This window comes from Mastomys coucha, unplaced genomic scaffold (genome assembly GCF_008632895.1).
Source record: "Mastomys coucha isolate ucsf_1 unplaced genomic scaffold, UCSF_Mcou_1 pScaffold9, whole genome shotgun sequence".
NCBI classification, from domain to species: Eukaryota; Metazoa; Chordata; class Mammalia; order Rodentia; family Muridae; genus Mastomys; species Mastomys coucha.
This window is the reverse complement of record NW_022196915.1, coordinates 49,708,681-49,720,188: the sequence shown is the minus strand read 5'-3', so window position 1 is coordinate 49,720,188 and position 11,508 is coordinate 49,708,681. Positions and strand designations below refer to the sequence as shown.

The following is an 11,508-nucleotide window of genomic DNA, read 5'->3' as shown; positions in this document are numbered from 1 at the left end:
TGCTGGGATTAAAGGCATGCACCACCACCGCTGGCACATCACTTCTCTGCATGTTGATCAGTTGTGAGTCCCTGCATTGCTGCCCACTGCAGAAAAGGATCATCTGGCCAAGGGTGAGGAGAGCTAATCTCAGAGGATAAAAGTAAATATTCAGGCAGTTGGACAACATTCCACGGTAGTACAAGCAATGTAAGCTTATCCCCAACTAGCTTACAAATGAATGAGATTCAGACTGGTTATTTTATTTTGCTTTGACAGTTCCTGGAGGGTCACCCCAATACTATTCTTCTAATGGCTGGCCTGGCCACCTCCCAGCCATGTACCCCAGGTATGTGCTCTTTCTCCTGGCCATGTGCTCATGGCCCATATCCCTTCATGTCGGTTTCCTCTCTCCTCATTTTTCCTCCTTCTCCTGGTCTCTCTCTTCCTCACTCCAACCAGGTAACTCAAAACCCACCTACCTCTAATCCCTCCAGTAATTGGCTGTAGCCAATATTATTTAACTAATAGTTTTAAATCAAGGAACAAGGTTTGCACAACAAAATCTTGTAAACATGAGAATTCACTCATAGGCCTAGACCTTTGGGTACAGAATTTAGCATTATAATACATAGCAACAGACCAAACCTCAACGTTTGACCGTACTTTTACCGTGCTCCTTGGGGTCTTGTATTTGCTTATTGATTCACACATATGAATTCCTACCAATTGGAACTCTGAGGTCAAAGATCCTGTCTAATTGAGTTTTGGATTCCTGTTAAAGGGAAGTTGTTCTGACAATTGCCTAAATATCAGAAAACAGTTTAAGACTAGTTCTGTGAGCTATGACTATTGGGGCTCAACTCCTATTGCAACAAGGCCAAAGGGGAGCATTTATAGCCAAGGGTAGGGTGAGAAAGCCAGTGGATTAAACATTAGTAAAGAACCCCAGGGGCATGGGGTTCTGGCTGAAGGCAAGCCAAAGACTTAGAAAGAATGAGGAACAGGGATCTTAATCACATCTGGAGTGGGGTGGATATCAAGATACAGGGATTGTTGTTAAATTCACACAGCAGGATTCTTAGCCAAGACAAGGTAGGCAAAGCTAAGATGGGACAGAGGAGGGGGGCTGAGGAGCCTGACTGAAGCTGGGTATGGATACGGCTGTGTATATACACTGATGCAAGCATTATGCACGGGAGTGCAAAACTCCAGCACATCTTCCTCACTGTCTTTCAGGAAGTAGAGCTTAGACTGTCCTTGATGGGCTTTGTCCATTCCAAAGGAGTTGTACCTCACTCACTGTATGACCTTCCTGTCAGAGTTCTCTAGAACAACGAAGCTTTATGGAGACGCATCTTCTCCTCCCCTGGTTTCTCTCCTGGGACCTGGAAACTATCAAATCCATTATTCCTTCTCCAGATATTTGATAAGCACCAATGTATACCAGATTCTGTTATGAGCGTGAATAACCTAAGAGTGTGTCCGTAAACAAAGTGTAAAATCCCCATCTGTGTGAGGGTGTGCAACAGGCTCTTCTTGAGACCAGCAGTGAACTGGGCTCTTAGCTCACAGGGCAGGGCTAGGAAGTCAGGGGAAGGAATTTTGAAAGCAAGTAGGGTGGGGTGAGCTTGGAGGAGCTCTATAATTCTAAATAGGATGATGATATAAAACATTGTTTAGCAGGTGACATGATGAATGGAGAGGAGTGGACATCTGCAGGAATATAACTCCGGGAAAAGGAAAAACAAAAGCAAAAAACAAATAGCAGATGCAACAGTACGCCTGGAATGTTCAGGAAACATAAACCCTGGGGACAGGCTAGTCTCCTGTACAAAACATACAGCAATAGCCCCTTACTAAAGTCCTTATTGGATGAATGAAGGGCCAGCCTCCTCGATGGATCACTCACAGCAGAACACGGCAACTTATTCCTCAGCAATTGTGTGATCAGTGGTGTTTCTGGGTCAGCTCTGCTCTGAGCCAGATGATCTGGAACTACTACTGTGCAAGCAGCCCAGGACTTGCCCGAACATCATTGCTTTGATAAGGCTCTCCTCTTTTTTCTTTTTTAAAGATTTATTTATTTTATGTATATGAGTACACTGTAGCTGTCTTCAGATACACACTAGAAGAGTACATTGGATCCCATTACAGATGATGTGAGCCACCATGTGGTTGCTGGGAATTGAACTCAGGACCTCTGGAAGATCAGTCAGTGCTCTTTACCACTGAGTCATCTCTCCAGCCCAGAGCTCCTTTTTTTTTTTTAAGATTTTTTTAAGATTTATTTATTATTATAAATGAGTACACTGTAGCTGTCTTCAGACCACCAGAAGAGGGCGTCAGATTTCATTATGGGTGGTTGTGAGCCACCATGTGGTTGCTGGGATTTGAACTCACGACCTTTGGAAGAGCAGTCAGTGCTCTTACCCACTGAGCCATCTCACCAGCCCAGAGAGCTCCTCTTACCATCCCTAACTTTCTGTTTCCATCTGCCCTCTCCTTCTGTGACCTCCGACACCCAAGTCTTCCCAGAAGGCTGCCTTCCTGACCATTGGCCTGGGAGTTCCTCAGAGGACCAGTATGGATATGGCCATAGACCCTGTGCCCAGGCAGGCAGTCACTTAGCTGGCTGTAGGGACTGGGCTGGAGAAGAGCAGTATGCACAAGTCTGAGGAACAAATGATTCAAGGGTCAGCAGAGGGGAAGGTGGGATTTACAGAGATAAGAGGAAAGACCACTCTGAAAAAGAGTCCTAGAGAAAGCACTAAGAGAATCCACATGGGTTCTCACCTGATGCAGAGCAGAGGGGGTTCGTGGCTTTTGTGCTTGGTTCTTGTGCTGTGGCTGAGCATAACCTGGTGCTGGTACTGCTGTGGCCCCTGCATCAGTCCATTCACAGTGCTGTAACAAAGCCCTGGAAGAAGTAACTTTAAGGAAGAGGGATGGAAGGAAGGAAGAAAGGGAGGGAAGAAGGGAGGCAGAAAGAAAGAACAGAAGGAAGGAAGAAGGAAGGAAGGAAGGAAAGAAGGAAGGAAAGAAGGAAGGAAGGAAGGATGGGAGGAAAGAAGAAAGGAAGGAAGGAAAGAAGGAAGGAAGGAAAGAAAGAAGAAAGGAAGGAAGAAAGGAAAGAAGGAAGAAAGGAGGGAAGGAAAGAAGGAAGGAAGGAAGGAAAGAAAGAAGAAAGGAAGGAAGAAAGGAAAGAAGGAAGAAAGGAAGGAAGGAAAGAAGGAAGGAAGGAAGGAGAAAAGGATTTATTTTAGCTCACCATTTAAGAGGTTAGTCCTTAGTGGAGAAGAAGGCAATGGCAGTAGGAGCTTAAAGTGGTTGGTGGCTTAGCACAGTTGGGAAGCAGAGATAGATGAATACAAATGTTCAGCTCATTGTTTTTCCTTTTTATGTCCTGGGCATTCCGATGCATGCAATGGCACTGCTCTAGTTAGGTGTGTGTGGGTTGGGGGTGGGGGTGGAGGGTGGGGAAGTCTTCTCACCTCAGTTAACTCAGTCTAGAAGCTTCCTCACAGGCACACCCAAGGTTTGTCTCCTGGGTGATTCTAGGTTTTCTCACGCTGATAATCAATACTAACCACTTCTCTGTCGCAATTACAGAGACAGCCCTGCTCTTTCCTATCCCCGTTTGCATGGGCGACTCTTCTCTCATGCCCACTCTTCTCTCTGCAGCCATATCATTTACCTGTACTATATTTGGGTCTCAGCCTAAGTGTCTCCCTCCCCGAGAAGCCCGCAGTGAGGTAGGTAGGGCAGCCTGACCTGATTTCTGCAGACCTGTCAGTTTCTTGTTTTGAGTTCTGTTGCCCTGGGAACTCTGGTTGGTTCATAAGCTGACTCTCCTCCCTTGGTGGCAGAGGCCATATTTCCATTGCCCAGCACAGGATGGCATGCATACACGCATAGCAGGTGGCCAATGATTGTTTTATCAGATAGATCAGAAAGATATGAATTAGAAGCTCCCTGGAAACTTAGTATATCCTAGCAGGCATCCAGCAGTAGAGGGACACTTTTCTATATGGGAAAGGATGATCACCAAGATGACATGGGGTCAGGACTTAGATTTGAGTGGCATTTTCCAGATAGACTCTGGGAGCCAAGGAAGGGCTGGTTGAGGGTAGTGAGGCTCAATCCAAGTTTGGAAAATGCTTTAGGAAACACTTTCAAATTCTCCACTTACTAGGACTACAAATTGGTCTACTGGTGGGGGGGGGGCAGGGAAAGGGAGCAATGTCCATCAGAGATGAAGGAACAGGGTCAGGTAGGTGACTCTGGATCATGGCTGGGCCAGGGTCGTTCGTCCTTAGTCAGGGCTCTGTCACACTCTCTCTGGGTATCTTACCTGTCTACATAGCTTCCTCTACTGTGTGGCATAGGGCTGTGAGTCAACCAGCTCCTCCCAAACAATGTGTTTGGCTTCTGTGTGGCTGGAGGTAAGTCATACCTCCTCCTAGCTCAGAAGCAAAAGTGTCCTGCTTTTGAAAACACCTCTACCAAAGTCAGAGGGTGACTGGGAAAGGTGATGGAGTTGGCGGCTGGCACCATCCATCCCCTAGGGGTTGCCGGATCGCTCTGTGAATGCTAGTCTGACTCCGCTGTAGTGTCACGGCTGCTTGGAGCACATCAGCCATCAGTGCCTTACTCAGAGGAGCTGTGGTTACTCAGAACCACAGATCCAACCTGCTGCCATTCCCCTGTAGAAGGTGGTGCTGAGGAGGGTCATAAGACCTTTACTGGAGATTCCAGCAACTCTGCATGGCTCAGCGGTTAAGAGCACACTGGCTGCTCTTCCAGAGGCTTGAGTTCAATTCCCTGCACTCACGAGGTGGCTCACAGCTGTCTGTAATTCCAGTTTAAGGAAATTCAATGCCCCCTTCTGGCTTTCATTGGCACGAGGCTCCTGGAGAGCTCGGAGTTCAAGGGGACTTTGAGGCAGAATTAAGACTCAGGATGGTTAAGGCACAGGCTGGCAAAACTAGGGTTTTGCCAAGTAATCTATAAATATTTCAACACTGCATAGTGTAAGGCTGTGGTGGTGTGTGAACTTTTTTTTGGGGAGGGGGTCGGGGCATGGTTCGTTATTCTACTTTAAAGGCCAGAATACAAAGGTTCAGGGCAATGATTTGCTGAAGGTAAATCAACGATTGAGCAAGATAGGTAAGACTCTTGTGCATCTAGGCTTTGAAATGAAGTGTCTTCTAGGCAGAGAGGAGGTGCCCCATAGAACACTTCCAAGTCTAGATAGACATCCAGGATGGCCATGCCAGCAGCTTTGAGGGTCTGGGGGGAGGGTCCCAGCTGTCTGGTATTCCCCACCCCATGAATTCCCACGGTGGTAGCTAGCTTCTGGTTAATTTAGTAACTGCTACAGAGGGATGTCACTTCTGTGATTAGACCACAGGAGTCCGACTTTGGTCTTGCTGTCAGGCTCTCCCTTGATGGCTTTGACAAGATAAGATTTGAGGACCACATGGCAAGCACAGGATAGCCACTACACCAAAGCCAAATGGGAGCTGAGCCACATTCCATCATCCCCAAAGGGACCCCCTCCTCACACACAATGTCGATGGAGACTCATAAGTGCTCCCTTCTCTTGTCAAGTCTTCAGAGACTCCTTCCCTTGCCAACAGTCACCTTGTTGGGAGTCCCTGAGAACAAATTTTAGACCAAGAACATTCTCTCAAGTACTTGATAACAGTCATTATTAATACAGACCAAATCAGGATCGAACTCGGGTCTCAACAGGTCCCTAAAGATATTAATAGACTCTAGAAGCCACTTTTGCCTGGAGGACATTTGTCACTCCTAGCGATTAGAATTTTGTTTTGAGAACCACAGAGAATGGGAGATAGAAATAAACCTGAGCCCAAATCAATCAAAAAACAGAATAGGAAAATGTCCCCACAGCTTGCAGGGATCCTGAAGGGCTATGTCCCTACAGCCAGGTTAAACCAGATGTATGCCAGTTTCCTAGGGGTGGGAACACATAGCCTGTGTAGGCCAAGGAGCATTAAGCTTTGAATTGGTTTGAAGGTGGCTCTGTAGAGGCATAAGCAAGCAGAATTCTCTTTGAAGGAAAATAGTTTCATCTTGGGTCTGAGATCATTTCAATAAGTAATTTTTCCAGTAGAATGGGTCTGACACTGGAAAGATAACTTTGTGCCCAAAGAGATGAAATTGCCCCAAGAACAGATTTACAATTGTTTTGGGCACTGGGGTGCTTATAATAGTGGCTCTTCCCAGCTTACTCCACGAACTGTTTACGTCAACAATTCAGGCAAATCCTTTCAGCAGCAACCTTGGTGCATGGGAGTTGGCATCGAAGGCATTTTTCTGCCTGAGAAAAAGTGTGCTTTAGCCTAGGTTCTGCAAGGCTATGGATTCACCATCTTCCTGTTGCTATGTTAAGACAGACTCTGCCTGTACAATCGTGTCCATCCCAGGAGGACTGCACCAAGGCAGAGGGAGGAGGGAGAAGTGCTTTTCTGAATGGAGATTCGTCAATGTACTTCTGTCTGCTGCAGTTATCAGTGTTGCTATTTCAGTGAAGAATGATGGAGCCTTTACCAGGCTCATGCCAGACGCCGTGGGGGTGGGTGTCTGGGCAGTGATAGGGCAGGGTTCCTCTCTGTCGTCAGAAAGCATGAGCTCATGCCAAGGTTTCCGTAGGTCGCTAAGATAGGGCCCGGCTCTCTGGAGACAGGCATGACCTCGGGCGGGCCCCTCGTCATTGAACTAAGAGGGCTCCGTGTCAGCCTGAACTTAGTGGTGATAAGGGCCAGATAATGGTAGCCAAACTCCCACGGCCTCTCCAGGCCTGCTCAGGCCGGGAGGCCAGAGAGAGGGCAGGTCAGGGAGGGGCCGGGAGAGGGGGTGGTGCAGGGTGGCCACGCCTCTAAGCCTCTTGGGTAGCTGTTGGGAACCCGAGGTCTCCAGAACCCCAGGATCTGCTTGTGGGTTCATATCCCTAACCTTAAGACCACTAGCCAGGACCAGAAGCCCTGAGGGGTCATCAGTGCGTGAGCCCTTCCTTCCCTACCCTGTTCAATTTACTGTATCTGTTAGCTACTTTCATGGGTAGGGTTAGGAGTGGATGCCTGTGTCCTGGCTGCCATGAATTTGGGGGCCAGAGATAAATGTCAGAAGAAGCCAAACTTGGTCACGGTCCCAACAGCTCTGGGAGGTCTCCAGTGTCTGTGCTCTCTGACTCCGAGTCTTCACTCAATGCCTCACCCTACTACACGCTTCTTTAATAACAGCTAAACTAAATCTGTGTGCACCCAAGGGGATGGTGCTCAAAGCTCTGGCTTGTGAGTCTACCCGCTTCCCCGTACATCAAGACGGCAGGTTGTGGATTCCAAACTGGAGACCCTCACAAATAGCTCCTGCTTTTCTGCTCACATCAGTGGATAGGGAGGCACCATCACGTGACAGGAGTCAGAGGTACCATATGCAGTGGTGATTTGTTCCCTGAGCCACCTGTCCTTGGAGAAGGGCCTCCAATTCGCACATGGGTGACTTGAGCAGATTGAACAGCAGCACAGAAGTCCCACACCTCTGTTGGTGTCCTTGTCCTCTGGAGCCTTCTGCTTAGGGCAAGAGTTGGAAGAAATGAATCCAGGTGTAATCGTTTCCCAAGCGGGAAAACTGAAGCCCTTCCGTTTCTCTAGTTCTTGTCTTCATCTGCACAGCACAGCTAAATGCTTAAAAAAAAAAAAAAAAGCCTCACTGATCGAGATTCTAGTGCCATCTGCTGGAATGTCTAGGCACTGCATGGGTTCCTTTAGCATTCCAATGCAATCTTAGTTTATTTGAGCATGTGTAGCTCTGTCTGCTATTTATAAGCTCAGAAACGGCTCACAACATGACTGTAAATGATGAGGCTCACCTGTCTGGGTTAGAATAGAGGCATCGGCAAAGATTTATGCTGTATCTGCAATGATTTGCTTTTTCTCTTAAGGTATCCGAAGCCAGTGTGGCAAAATATGAATGCTCACTAAAAGTTACAGGTGCAGTCAAGCATGGTGACTCACACCTTTAATCCAAGAACTTGGGAGGGAGAGGCAGGTGAATCTCTGTGAGTTTGAGGCCAGCCTGGTCTACAGAATGAATTCCAGGACAGCCAGGGCTACACAGAGAAATCCTGTCTCTGAAAACAAAACAAACAAAAACCAACCAACCAACAACAGCAACAAAACAACTTACAGGTACTCATATTGGGAATTGGCTTTATATACTTTTTTTTTGTGTTTAACATAGCCTGCCATGGGAATAATTGTATTATATAGCATAACAGTTTTTATTATGCTATGTGAGATTTCAATTCATCATCTCTTGTATACCTACATTTATATAAGGGTAATGAATAACAGCTGGAGAGATGGCTCAGCAGTTACAAACCACCTCCTGCTTTTACAGAGGACCTTGGTTCAAGTCCTAGCACCCACAAGATAGCTCACAATTGTCTTCTGACCTCCTGAGACATCAGGCACATGTGTTAAATACATACATACACACAGGCATTCACATATACATATAGAATAAAAAATAGATCTTAAAGACCAACATCAGTCATAAAAACGTAAAACGTGTTGTCTGGGCTCCCGCAGGAGCTGGGTTAATAACAGAAGAGCTCCCTGGCCGCTGTTGCCGTTCACAGGTCTCCCGGGGTGGATCTGGGTAACTGAGTAACATCCAGGCTCATGTATGGTCTAGAGAACAATGTAATTCTTCAGCAGAGGTGACAATACGAAGATCCACATGGCAGATTCGATCTTCTGTGGCAAACCATCCTCCTTTCCTCTGGGAACAGTCAGCAAGAACCATCAGAACCAACAGCATGGAATTGTTGCAAGGAAGAACCCACAGGGAGGCAGAAGGAGGTTGCTAAGATGTATACACGCCAAGGTTTAGGTCGTAGACATGGTCACACGCCCCACTCTCCCACTGTGAGTCCTTAGTTCTGAGCCATCAGCACTGGACACTGACCTCGCAGTGTCTGACAACTCTGGTACCGGTTTGCAGGCATGGGTTGGCAGGGTCTTGGTCAGGACACAGTGAGTGCCATGGGGTTGGGCTTGAAGTTGGGGTGTGTGGGGGTGGAGAGGTGGGGATGGGTATGGCTGAAGCAGCTCTCTTAGATTCTATCTCATGGAACAGCAGCTTTATTCAGAGGTAGCAAGGGCTCTATAAATCTTGGGGAGTGGGCAAGGGAGTGTACAGTATTGGGGCTGGGGTGATGGGAATGCTTTGGGTGATGGCAATGCTTTATTTGCATGAAGAGGGATTCCAGACGCTCAAGTCTGTAATGTGGCTAAGAGGCTATGTGGCTCAAGAAAGACAGAGGTGGGGGTCAGGGGTCAGGTCATGGTGCTACACTCCCTGGGGCAAGCAAGCCGAGAATAGCGTGGGAGGTGATCTTTACTCCTGCCGGTTTCAAGATAAGATTTTAGTCTTATCTTGGATTTTCATGGTTTGGACACCTCTCTACCTCATTCTTGTTCCAGGACTATTCTTCTTGGTCACACCTCTCTCACACAGGTTTAAAATATATTTTAAAAAATACCAGGCACATCCTGTAGTTTTATTTACATTGTGATTGTTTTGGATTGTATCTTGAGAGTTTTTGCTATCATTTTTTTGTTTGTTTGTTTTTTGATTTTTTTTTTTTTTTTTTTTTTTTTTTTTTTTTTTTTTTTTTTTTTGTGTCTTCAATTGCTGACTTCAAAGCATGAACAGAATCCCGAGGTTCCAGGTATGAAAGGGAATTGACAGACGGTATTAAGTTTGTTTTGGTGGCTGGAGCTTGGGCTGGATAGGTTTTGTGGATCAGGAAGCAGAGCCTGTTGACCAGGAAATAGATCCTGTTGACCAGCTGCCTGGGTTTTGCATCTCACAGTTTGTGTGTGTGATGAGTTCTGTGGTCTATAAATGATAGCTGGATCCAGGGGCCTTCTTAAATTAGGACCCTTAAAAGGTAGAATGCTCAATGGATGGAACTTTCTTGAAAAAAAAAAAAAAACACCTGCTGGTGAGGGAGGCTTTGTCTAGGGCTGTAAATGGGACAAACATCTGTGTTAAACATTGGTCCCGAGCGGCTCAGAAGTCCACCCAGGGATGAACTCGCAGACAAATGTGATATATATATATATATATATATATATATATATATATATATATATATATAACTAAATGTTATTTTGTCTTACAAAAGAAGATACCAGGGCTAGGGAGATGGCTCAACGTGTAAAAGGGCTTGCTGTACAAACACAAGGACCTGAGTTCAAATCCCCAGAGTCCATTTAAAAAGCCAGGCACATCCACTTGTCTAACCTCAGCGCTGCAGTGGTTATGTAGAGAAGGGAGGATGGAGCTCACTGGCCACAAGCCTAGCTTCAGGTTCAAGGAGAGCCCCTGCCTCAGGTGAGCGAGGTGAAGAAAAATAAGAATAAAAAGATTAGCTCTAACTAAGCTCTTTTCTGGATTAGGAGCTGCTGGTTTTCAGTAAACCCCTCTTCTTTCATGTGCACTGGATAGGGCAGGTGTCATATGACCCAGAGCCTTCACCAGCTCATTTTCTGTACTTGCTTCCTTTTTAACCTCTGACATACATTTGCCACTGAAAACAAGATTGTTTTTTAAAAAATCCTAGCTGTGTTTGGATAATTAGATTTAAAATGAGTGAACGATAATATAGAGACATTTGCTTCCAATATAGAACATCTTAGGTCACGTACCCTATGCAAAAGACACTTCGCTCATCTTCATCCCAGTCCCATCTTGAGAGGCAGCCACCACTGTTATTTTGTTGTGTGAAACTTCCAGATCTTTCTCTATTCCCTGCCACTTTGGGGGTCTTATAAGGTGTCATAGTTAGCTTTAATTATCAAATTGACACAGTCTCGAGTCATCTGAGAAGGGAGTCTCAATTGAGGGAATGCTTAGATTGGATTGGCCCCTGGCATGCTTTGGGGAATTTGTATTAGTTGCTAATTGACATGGGGGCGTCCAGCCCACTGTGAGCGGCACCATTCCTTAGGCAAGTAGTTCTGGGAGACAGAAGAAAGCCAGCCAAACATAAGTCCCAATGAGGCAGCAAGCAGCTATTCTACATGGTTTCTTTTTCAAGTTCCTGCCTGAACTCATGCCCTAATTTCTTTAATGATGGGCCAAGGCCTGGAAGTATAAGCTAAATAATTTTTTTTCTTCCCCTGTGTTGCTTTTGGTTCAAGTGTTTTATCACAGTAGCAGAAAGGAGATTAAATGATATGCACAATCCATATAAATTGGGGAATCTTTCTTTGTGTATAAAGATGCTTCCTGTTTCTGACTGATACATAGAGACCCACAGACCTGGTTTATTATACTTAAGTATATTTAATCACTCTGCCAATGGACATCTAGCTTGTTTGTAATGTTTGCTACTATGAACAATTCTGTGTGAAGCTTCTCATGTATACACAGAGGTTTTTCTCTTGTGTAAACAGGGAAGGTAGGCTTTCTAGTGAAGAGATGGCA

The 11,508-nt window shown here is 46.0% G+C and overlaps 1 long non-coding RNA gene across 2 annotated transcripts in view; it reads right to left on the bottom strand.

Moving 5' to 3' along the window:
• Window positions 1-3,337, bottom strand: part of LOC116084623 — a 6,921-nt gene extending 3,584 nt beyond the window's left edge. The window contains exons 1-2 of one of the 2 annotated variants that reach the window (XR_004116190.1): window positions 3,251-3,337; window positions 2,776-2,886 (exon numbers count right to left, since the gene is read on the bottom strand). This is a non-coding gene — a long non-coding RNA (uncharacterized LOC116084623). Of the gene's footprint in view, window positions 1-2,775; window positions 2,956-3,250 lie in introns of those variants that run through there. The other variant, XR_004116189.1, reaches the window with a different exon arrangement.
• Window positions 3,338-11,508: the final 8,171 nt, after the last annotated feature.